This window comes from Arachis hypogaea, chromosome 17, assembly GCF_003086295.3.
Source record: "Arachis hypogaea cultivar Tifrunner chromosome 17, arahy.Tifrunner.gnm2.J5K5, whole genome shotgun sequence".
Taxonomy (NCBI): Eukaryota; Viridiplantae; Streptophyta; class Magnoliopsida; order Fabales; family Fabaceae; genus Arachis; species Arachis hypogaea.
Window position 1 is genome coordinate 77,043,807 of NC_092052.1, and position 10,986 is coordinate 77,054,792.

Below are 10,986 nucleotides of genomic sequence, written 5' to 3' on the forward strand. Positions count from 1 at the left end.
AATACCAAGGCAAGGTGATTCAGGCAGCTAGTAAAGGAATCTCTAAATACCGAGAAATCATTCATAAAAACTTCAATGAATTTCTCTATCATATCTGAAAAGATGGAAAGCATGCAACGTTGGAAAGTCGCAGGTACATTACACAGCCCAAATGGCATGCGCCTGTAGGCAAACACTCCATATGGACAAGTAAATGAAGTTTTCTCTTGGTCTCTGGGATCAACCACTATTTGGTTATATCCTGAATAACCATCAAAAAAATAGTAATATGCGTGTCCTGCGAGTCTTTTCCAACATCTGATCCATGAAAGGGAGGGGGAAATGATCCTTTCGTGTAGCCTCATTGAGTTTTCAATAGTCTATGCACATCCGCCATCCTGTAACGGTCCTTGTAGGAACTAGTTCGTTCCTCTCATTGGGAACTACAGTGATTCCTCCCTTTTTGGGCACGATATGCACGGGGCTGACCCAGGGGCTGTCCGAGATTGGGTAAATGACTCCTCCCTGCCATAGCTTCATAACCTCCTTCTGTACCACTTCCTTCATGATTGGGTTCAGCCTTCTCTGGGATTGAATGGATGGTTTGGCATCATCTTCCAACAGTATCTTATGCATGCATATGGCTGAACTGATTCCCTTCAAGTCAGCAAGGGTCCATCCAATGGCGTTCTTATGCTTCAGCAATACTTGGAGTAGTTCATCCTCTTGATCTTGACTGAGGGATGAGTTTATGATTACCGGGTAGCTTTCATTCTTTCCTAGGTATGCATATTTGAGTGTGGGTGGCAGTGCTTTGAGCTCAAGTTTGGGTGCCTCTATCTTTTCATCCTCTTCCTTTGGTGCATCTTGTATGCCAATCTCTGTTGTTGCAACCTCTTCACTTGATGTATACTCCTCCTCTATTAACCTTTCGGGCTCTTCTTCTTCAAAATTCTCCTGCGCTTCCTCTTCAAGTGAGTCCAACCTCATACATTCCCCCAATTGTTCTGGTGGGTAATTCATCGCCTTGAACTCATTGAATGTCATCTTTTCATTGTGTAATCTCAGGGTGAGATCACCTTTTTGGACATCAATGACAGCTCCAGTTGTGGCCAAGAATGGCCTTCCCAGGATGATGGAGGTCTTGGCTTCCTCCTGCATGTCCAGTACTACAAAATCTACCGGGAATATGAAGTCTCCCACTTTTACCAGCAGATCCTCTACTACGCCATGAGGGAATTTGAACGATCGGTCTGCCAGTTGTAAGGCCATTTTTGTTGGTTTAGCCTCCTCGATTTTCATCTTCCTCATCATAGCCACTGACATCAAATTGATGCTGGCTTCTAAGTCACAAAGAGCCTTCTTCACTATGATTTCCCCTATAATACAAGGAATCTGAAAACTCCCGGGATCCTTCAATTTCTGGGGCAGTTTGTGCTGAATGATAGCACTACATTCTTCTGTTAATATCACAGCTCGTTGTTCTTCCAGCTTCTTTTCTTAGTCATGAGCTCCTTTAAGAACTTGGCGTAGAGTGGCATTTGTTCTATTGCTTCAGCAAAGGGTATATTGATTTGCAATTTCTTGAAGATTTCCAAAAATCTCGAAAACTGGTTGTCGTCCCCCTTCTTCTTTAATTGCTGAGGGTATGGGACTCTTGGGCCATCTGGCTTCAGCACTCCTTCCCCTTTTAATGAACTCAAAGTGGGAACTCGAGCTTCATCCTGCTCTTCTTCCTCTTTATTTGAGTCATTTTTTTGTGGTTTCTGGGGGGTTTCCTTCAGTTCCTTCCCACTCCGAAGGGTGATAGCCTGGCATTCCTCCCTTTGGGTTGAAGTAGTGTTGCTGCAAAGGTCGTAGCTGGGGATTTGCTTGAACAAGTAGCCAATTTGTGTCTCAAGTTTCTTGATGGCAGCATCCTGATTCTGCATATTGGACATCACTTCTTCTCGAAATGATTTACTGTCTTGAATCTCTTTGCCTATTCCTTCAAGTAGATTCTCAATCCTTGAGAGTCTGTCATCAAATGATGGTAGATTGGGATTAGAGGTGGAAGGATGAGGAGGGTTATTTTGGCCTTGGTAAAGGTGTTGAGAGGGTTGGTTATGTGGGTGCTGATATGGTCTAGATGTGAAATGTTGGTGGGCTGCATTGTTGTTGGGATTTGAAGGTCTTTGATCTGGGCCTTGGTCTTGTTGATTTCCCCACCCAAAGTTTGGGTGATTCCTCCATCCAGGGTTATAGGTCTTGAAGTATGGATCACGGTTTTGCCTGGTGAATTTCCAATGTAGTTGGCTTGCTCCTGACTACCCTCCGCTTCTTCATTCACTCCTTCTTGGGTTGTTGATGAAGTGGTGATTGCTGCTACTTGGTTCCTCTCCATCTTCTTGGTGAGGTCAGCCAGCTGCTTGGTAATGAGCTTGTTTTGGGCTAGCAGAGCATCTACATTGTTTAGCTCTATTACTCCTCTAGTGTTGCCTCTTTCAGAAGCATAGAAATAGTCATTCTCTGCTACTATTTCAATGACATCTATGGCTTCCTCAATGGTCTTTTTCTTGTTCAAAGATCCTCCGGATGAATGGTCTATGGCCTTCTTTGACTCATAAGAGAGCCCTTCATAGAAAATGTGCAGCTGCACCCATTCGTTGAACATGTCAGGTAGACACCTCCTTGTTAAGTCCTTAAACCTCTCCCATGCTTCATAAAGAGTCTCACCATCTTGTTGCCTGAAAGTTTGGACCTCAGCTCTCAGCCTATTGATTCGTTGAGGGGGGTAGAATCTTGCTAAGAATTTGTTCACCACATCTTCCCAAGTTGTCAAACTCTCCTTCGGGAAAGACTCCAGCCAGTTGGCTGCCTTATCCTTGAGTGAGAATGGAAATAAGAGCAGTCTATAGGCGTCAGGATGAACACCATTAGACTTCACTATGTCACATATTCTCAGGAAGGTGGTTAGATGTTGATTGGGGTCTTCTTGGACACTTCCTCCGAACGAACAGTTGTTCTGAACAAGGGTAATGAGCTGTGGTTTTAGTTCAAAATTGTTGGCATGGATGGTTGGCCTTTGAATGCTACTTCCACAGTTTCCTGGGTTTGGATTGATGTAAGAGCCTAAAACTCTTCTATCCTCCCCAGCATGATTTGCTCGACCTCCTCCGCCATGGTTGTGAGCCTCTTCCTCACGATGGTCTTCCATGTTTTCTTCCATGTTTGGTTCAAAATATTCCTCCTCTTCCTCAGCACCAACCACTCTTTTTCCTCTTGCTTCCTCCTTAATCTAAAGAAGGTTCTCTCAGGTTCAGAATCAAAGGAAGTTGAAGCCCCGCTTCTTCTCCCTGTCATACAACCAACAAAGCACAAGCAGGGAAAATAAATGCAGAAGGTATTCTGTTAGAATTACTGTTAGTATGAGTGATGCAATATATCAAACAGTTAGTGGGTTAGTGAACTGAATTGTAAATAACAAAGAAAATTGAAGAGGTAGGGGGAAGGGAAGAAATTAACCAGAACTGAAAGTAAATTACTCAAACAGAAAATTAAATCAAACAAAACAAAAATGATCAATCTAGTTATCTTCCAATTTAATCATTGTTGATGCACAATCAATCCCCGGCGACGACGCCATAAACTTGATGCATGAAAAACTTGTCTCGTGACAAATTTCCTTCGGCAAGTGTACCGAATTTGTCGTCAAGTAAAAACTCACAATAGAGTGAGGTCGAATCCCACAGAGATTGATTGATCAAGCAACTTTAATTAGAGGAATGTTCTAGTTGAGCGAATCAGGATTTGAGTTGAGAATTGCAGAAAATAAAATGGCGGGAAGGTAAATAACAGAAAAAGTAAATACTAGAAATAAAGAGCTGAAAGTAAATGATGAAAAGTAAATTGCAGAATTGTAAATGGGAATGGGGTAATTGCTCATAAAAGTAAATGACAGAAATTAAAGAGAATGGGTAAGATCAGAAATGGGGAGTTCATTGGGCTCAGGAAATGTTGCATTCTCTGGATCAATTTCATTTTCATCTCTTCCTCAATCAATGCATTCATTGATCTCCTTGGCAATCTTAAGTGATCGAATTACAATTCCTTCTAATTTGATCTCTCAAATCTTGATCAATAGCCAATTCCTTGGTCAATTGCTCATGAGAAGAGATGAAGTATGGTCACTGATTATACCACATGCATTTCCCAAATCAAGTATTGAGAGGATTAAAGTCACATATCCATCCAAACCCAATTTGGTCCAGCATGAAAAAGCATTTCTAGCATGATCTCTTCATTCCTCTTTCAAGGTTCAGAAGAGATCCAAGTTTGAATAGCTTCTTTTCCAAGATAACTATCCAATTGGATGAAGATCGAAAGCTTTCAAGTAAAATCAAAAGAACAGATAGAAGAAGAATAATGAAAACCAGTATTGATCCATCAAATTACAACAGAGCTCCCTAACCCAATGAAAGGGGTTTAGTTGTTCATAGCTCTGGAAAATGAAAGCAAAGATGGAGAATACATGATGAAAACAAAACTAGAAGTGCAGAGAATGGTAAAATACAGAGAGTAGTTTTCCCCCTTTCCAATCTTTTTTTTCAATTCAAAGCTACTCCTATATATACTACTCTTCTGATCTTCTAGTTGGCTCTCCAAGTCTTTGGTATGGGCCTTTGGATCTTGAGTTTGAAGCAGTTATCCTCTTTATTGGGCTTAGCTTTACTTGCAGAGAGAAAGTGTGAAGTGGGCAGGGACTTTAGCTCAGGATGTTAGTGGTGTTAACGTTAAGTGAAAATGTGGGTTCGAGAACGTTAGTGACAATCACCTTTTTCACTAACGTTCCTTACCCAAGTTAGAGCCACGTTAACCTCAACGTTAGTGGCACAAACGTTGCCACTAACGTTGCCTCTTGGTCCTTCGCATACGTTATTGGGACTTACCTTTCCCAATAACGTTGAGAAGCCTCCCCCTTTCTTACGTTAGAGTCCATGTTAACGTAGTTAACGTGGCTCTTAACGTTAGCTTGCCAACCTTCGAGAACGTTAGTGACACTTACCTTTGTCACTAACGTTCCAATGTGCCCCTATCTCCCACGTTAGAGTCCACGTTAACTAGGTTAACGTGGCCTCTAATGTAGCAATGCTAGCCATCTCCAACGTTAGTGACAAAGGTGAATGTCACTAACGTTGGCTCATCATCTCTCTTCTTCACGTTAGCTTCCACGTTAACTAAATTAACGTGTGAGTTAACGTGGTTCGTTGTGGATTGTGTGGTTCATTCCAACATTAGTGACAAAGTTAGGTGTCACTAACGTTGGCAATCATATACTTTCTCCAAGTTGGCTTCCACATTAACTAAGTTAACGTGGAAGTTAACGTGGCTTGTGGAGGCTTGGCCAACGTTAGTGACAAAGGTGAATGTCACTAATGTTGGCTTCTCTTTTGCTCCTTAGGATAGCGTCATTTAAAGAATGAGGGTCTGCACGACGTAAAAAAAACACCAAAAAAAAACCGGAGCAGCCTACCGAAGATGAGGCCATTACGGCTCGCCTTTAGGTGTCCTCCTCGGGATAGTGTCATTTAAAGAACGAGGGTCAGCACGATGTAAAAAAACGGCATAAAAAAAACGGAGGAGCCTGCCGAAGATGAGGCCATTAAGGCTCGCCTTTAGGTGTCTTCCTCGGGTTCGCGTCATTTAAAGAATGAGGGTCAGCACGTAGTGAAAAAAAATTGAAAAAAAATCGGAGGAGCCTACCGAAGATGAGGCCATTGCGGCTCACCTTTAGGTGTCCTCCTCGGGATAGCGTCATTTAAAGAACGAGGGTCAGCACATAGTAAAAAAAAATTGGAGGACCCTGCCAAAAATGAGGCCATTACGGCTCGCCTTTAGGTGTCCTGCTCGGGATAGCGTCATTTAAAGATCGAGGGTCAGCACGATGTAAAAAAATCAGAAAAAAACACCGGAGGAGCCTGCCAAATATGAGGCAATTATGACTCGCCTTTAGGTGTCCTCCTTAGGATAGCGTCATTTAAAGAACAAGTGTCTGCACGATGTAAAAAAAAAAAACCGGAAAAAAAAACCGGAGTAGCCTACCGAGGATGAGGCCATTATGGCTCGCCTTTAGGTGTCTTCCTCGGGATAGCGTCATTTAAAGAGCGAAGGTCAGCAAGATTTAAAAAAAACGGCATAAAAAAAAAACGGAGGAGCCTGCCGAAGATGAGGCCATTACGGCTCGCCTTTAGGTGTCCTCCTCGGGATAGCGTCCTTTAAAGAACAAGGGTCAGCACGATGTAAAAAAAATGGCATAAAAAAAACCGGAGGAGCCTGCCGAAGATGAGGCAATTACGGCTCACCTTTAGGTGTCCTCCTCGGGATTGCATCATTTAAAGAACGAGGGTCAGGACGATGTAAAAAAAAAGGCATAAAAAAAAACTGGAGGAGCCTGCCGAAGATGAGGCCATTGCGACTCTCCTTTAGGTGTCCTTTTTAGGATAGCGTCATTTAAAGAACTAGGGTCGCACGACATAAAAAAAAGCTGAAAAAAAAAACCGGAGCAGCCAATCGAAGATGAGGCCATTACGGCTCGCCTTTAGGTGTCCTCCTCGGGATAGCGTCATTTAAAGAACGAGGGTCAGCACGATGTAAAAAAAAATGGCATAAAAAAAACTGGAGGAGCCTGCCGAAGATGAGGCCATTACGGCTCGCCTTTAGGTGTCCTCCTCAGGATTGCGTCATTTAAAGAATGAGGGTCAGCACGTAGTCAAAAAAAACTGAAAAAAAATCGGAGGAGCCTACCGAAGACGAGGCCATTACGGCTTGCCTTTAGGTGTCCTCCTCGGGATAGCGTCATTTAAAGAATGAGGGTCAGCACGTAGTAAAAAAAAAACTAGAAAAGCCTTCCGAAGATGAGGCCATTACGGCTCGGCTTTAGGTGTCCTCCTTGGGATAGCGTCATTTAAAGAACGAGGGTCTGCATGATGTAAAAAAAAATTGCATAAAAAAAACCGGAGGAGCCTGCCGAAGATGAGGCAATTACGGCTCGCCTTTAGGTGTCCTCCTCGGGATCGCGTCATTTAAAGATTGAGGGTCAGCACGTAGTGAAAAAAAAAACTGAAAAAAAACAGGAGGAGCCTACCGAAGATGAGGCCATTACGGCTCGCCTTTCGGTGTCCTCCTCCGGATAGCGTCATTTAAAGAACGAGGGTCAGCACGTAGTAAAAAAAAAAAACCGGTGGAGCCTGCCGATGATGAGGCCTTTACGGCTCGCCTTCAGGTGTCCACCTCGGGATAGCGTCATTTAAAGAACGAGTGTCAACATGACGTAAAAAAAAAGCGGAAAAAAAAACCGGAGGAATCTGCCGAAGATGAGGCCATTACAACTCGCCTTTAGGTGTCCTCCTTAGGATAGCGTCATTTATAGAACAAGGGTCTGCACGACGTAAAAAAAACCGAAAAAAAAACCAGAGCAGCCTACCGAAGATGAGGCCATTACGGCTCGCCTTTAGGTGTCCTCCTCGGGATAGCGTCATTTAAAGAATGAGGGTCAGCACGATGTAAAAAAAAACTAGAAAAAAACCCGGAGGTGCCTGCCGAAGATGAGGCCGTTACGGCTCGCCTTTAAGTGTGCTCCTCGGGATAGTGTCATTTAAAGAATGAGGGTCAGCACGATGTAAAATAAAACGGCATAAAAAAAACCGGAGGAGCCTGCCGAAGATGAGACCATTACGGCTCGCCATTAGTTGTCCTCCTCGGGATCGCATCATTTAAAGATTGAGGGTCAGCACGTAGTGAAAAAAAAACTAAAAAAAAAAAAAACAGGAGGAGCCTACCGAAGATGAAGCCATTACGACTCGCCTTTAGGTGTCCTCCTCAGGATAGCGTCATTTAAAGAACGAGGGTTAGCACGTAGTAAAAAAAAACCAGAGGAGCCTGCCGATGATGAGGCCATTACGGCTCGCCTTCAGGTGTGCACCTCGGGATAGCGTCATTTAAAGAACGAAGGTGAGCACGACGTAAAAAAAATCGGAAAAAAACACCGGAGGAGCCTGCCAAAGATGAGGCAATTATGACTCGCCTTTAGGTGTCCTCCTTAGGATAGCGTCATTTAAAGAACAACGGTATGCACGATGTACAAAAAAACCGGAAAAAAAAAATGGAGTAGCCTACCGAGGATGAAGCCATTATGGCTCGCCTTTAGGTGTCTTCCTCGGGATAGCGTCATTTAAAGAACTAGGGTCAGCACGATGTAAAAAAAATGGCATAAAAAAAAACCACGGGAGCCTGCCAAAGATGGGGCCATTACGGCTCGCCTTTAGATGTCCTTCGCGGGATAGCGTCATTTAAAGAACAAGGGTCAGCACGATGTAAAAAAAATGGCATAAAAAAAATGGGAGGAGCCTGCCGAAGATGAGGCAATTACGGCTCGCCTTTAGGTGTCCTCCTCGGGATAGCATCATTTAAAGAACTAGGGTCAGCATGTAGTAAAAAAAAACTGGAGGAGCCTGCCGAAGATGAGGCCATTACGGCTCGCCTTTAGGTGTCCTCCTTGGGATAGCGTCATTTGAAGAACGAGGGTCAGCATGACGTAAAAAAAAATTGGAAGAAAAAAACCGGAGGAGCCTACCGAAGATGAGGCCTTTACGAGTCGCCTTTAGGTGTCCTCCTTAGGATAGCGTCATTTAAAGAACGAGGGTCTGCACGACGTAAAAAAAACAAAAAAAAAAATTGGAGTAGCCTACCGAAGATGAGGCCATTACGGCTCGCCTTTAGGTGTCCTCCTCGGGATAGCATCATTTAAAGAACGAGGTTCAGCACGATGTAAAAAAAAGGCATAAAAAAACCGGAGGAGCCTGCCGAAGATGAGGCCATTCCGGCTCGTCTTTAGGTGTCCTCCCCGAGATAGCGTCATTTAAAAAATGAGGGTCAGCACGTAGTGAAAAAACTGAAAAAAAAAAACTGGAGGACCCTACCGAAGATGAGACCATTACGGCTCGCCTTTAGGAGTCCTCCTTGGGATAGCATCATTTAAAGAACGAGGGTCAGCACGATGTAAAAAAAAAAAACCAGAGGAGCCTGCCAAAGATGAGGCCATTACGGCTCGCCTTTAGGTGTCCTCCTCGGGATGGCGTCATTTAAAGAACGAGGGTTACCACAACGTAAAAAAAATTGAAAAAAACCGTAGGAGCCTACCGAAGATGAGGCTATTACGGCTCGCCTTTAGGTGTCCTCCTCGAGATAGCGTCATTTAAAGAACGATGGCAGCACGACGTAAAAAAAAATAGAAAAAAAAATCGGAGTAGCCTGTCGAAGATGAGGCCATTACGACTGACCTTTAGGTGTCCTCCTTAGGATAGCGTCATTTACAGAATGAGGGTCTTCACGACGTAAAAAAAAACCGGAGTAGCCTGCCGAAGATGAGGCTATTACGGCTCGCCTTTAGGTGTCCTCCTCGGGATAGCGTCATTTAAAGAACGAGGGTCAGCACGACGTAAAAAAAATGGAAAAAAAAACGGAGGAGCCTGCCGAAGATGAGGCCATTACGACTCGCCTTTAGCTGTCCTCCTTAGGATAGCATCATTTACAGAATGAGGGTCTGCACGACGTAAAAAAACCGGAAAAATAAATCGGAAGAACCTGCCGAAGGTGAGGCCATTATGGCTCGCCTTTAGGTGTCCTCCTCGGGATAGCGTCATTTAAAGAACGAGGGTCTGCACGATGTAAAAAAAAATAGAAAAAAAATCGGAGGTGCCTGTCGAAGATGAGGCCATTATGGCTCGCCTTTAGGTGTCCTCCTCGGGATAGCGTCATTTAAAGAACTAGGGTCAGCATGTAGTAAAAGAAAACTGGAGGAGCCTGCCGAAGATGAGGCCATTACGGCTCGCCTTTAGGTGTCCTCCTCGGGATAGCGTCATTTAAATAACGAGGGTCAGCATGACGTAAAAAAAAATTGGAAGAAAAAAACCGGAGGAGCCTACCGAAGATGAGGCCTTTACGAGTCGCCTTTAGGTGTCCTCCTTAAGATAGCGTCATTTAAAGAACGAGTGTCTGCACGACGTAAAAAAAAAACAAAAAAAAAAAATCGGAGCAGCCTACCCAAGATGAGGCCATTACGGCTCGCCTTTAGTTGTCCTCCTCGGGATAGCATCATTTAAAGAACGAGGTTCAGCACGATGTAAAAAAAAAGGCATAAAAAAAACCGGAGGAGCCTGCCGAAGATGAGGCCATTCCGGCTCGTCTTTAGGTGTCCTCCCCGAGATAGCGTCATTTAAAGAATGAGGGTCAGCACGTAGTGAAAAAACTGAAAAAAAAAAAAACTGGAGGACCCTACCGAAGATGAGACCGTTACGGCTCGCCTTTAGGTGTCCTCCTTGGGATAGCATCATTTAAAGAACGAGGGTCAGCACGTTGTAAAAAAAAAAAACCAGAGGAGCCTGCCAAAGATGAGGCCATTACGGCTCGCCTTTAGGTGTCCTCCTCGGGATGGCGTCATTTAAAGAACGAGGGTTGCCACAATGTAAAAAAAATTGAAAAAAACCGTAGGAGCCTGCCGAAGATGAGGCTATTACGGCTCGCCTTTAGGTGTCCTCCTCGAGATAGCGTCATTTAAAGAACGATGGCAGCACGACGTAAAAAAAAATAGAAAAAAAAATCAGAGTAGCCTGTCGAAGATGAGGCCATTACGACTGACCTTTAGGTGTCCTCCTTAGGATAGCGTCATTTACAGAATGAGGGTCTGCACGACGTAAAAAAAAAACCAGAGCAGCCTGCCGAAGATGAGGCTATTACGGCTCGCCTTTACGTGTCCTCCTCGGGATAGCGTCATTTAAAGAACGAGGGTCAGCACGACGTAAAAAAAATGGAAAAAAAAAACGGAGGAGCCTGCCGAAGATGAGGCCATTACGACTTGCCTTTAGGTGTCCTCCTTAGGATAGCGTCATTTACAGAACGAGGGTCTGCACGACGTAAAAAAACCGGAAAAAAAAACCGGAAGAACCTGCCGAAGGTGAGGCCATTATGGCT

General features: G+C 44.1%; 1 non-coding gene across 1 annotated transcript; it reads left to right on the top strand.

The window, feature by feature from the left end:
• Positions 1-2,630: 2,630 nt before the first annotated feature.
• Positions 2,631-2,734, top strand: LOC112767843 (small nucleolar RNA R71). The gene has a single exon (XR_003185283.1). It is a non-coding gene; the product is annotated as a small nucleolar RNA R71 (small nucleolar RNA).
• Positions 2,735-10,986: the final 8,252 nt, after the last annotated feature.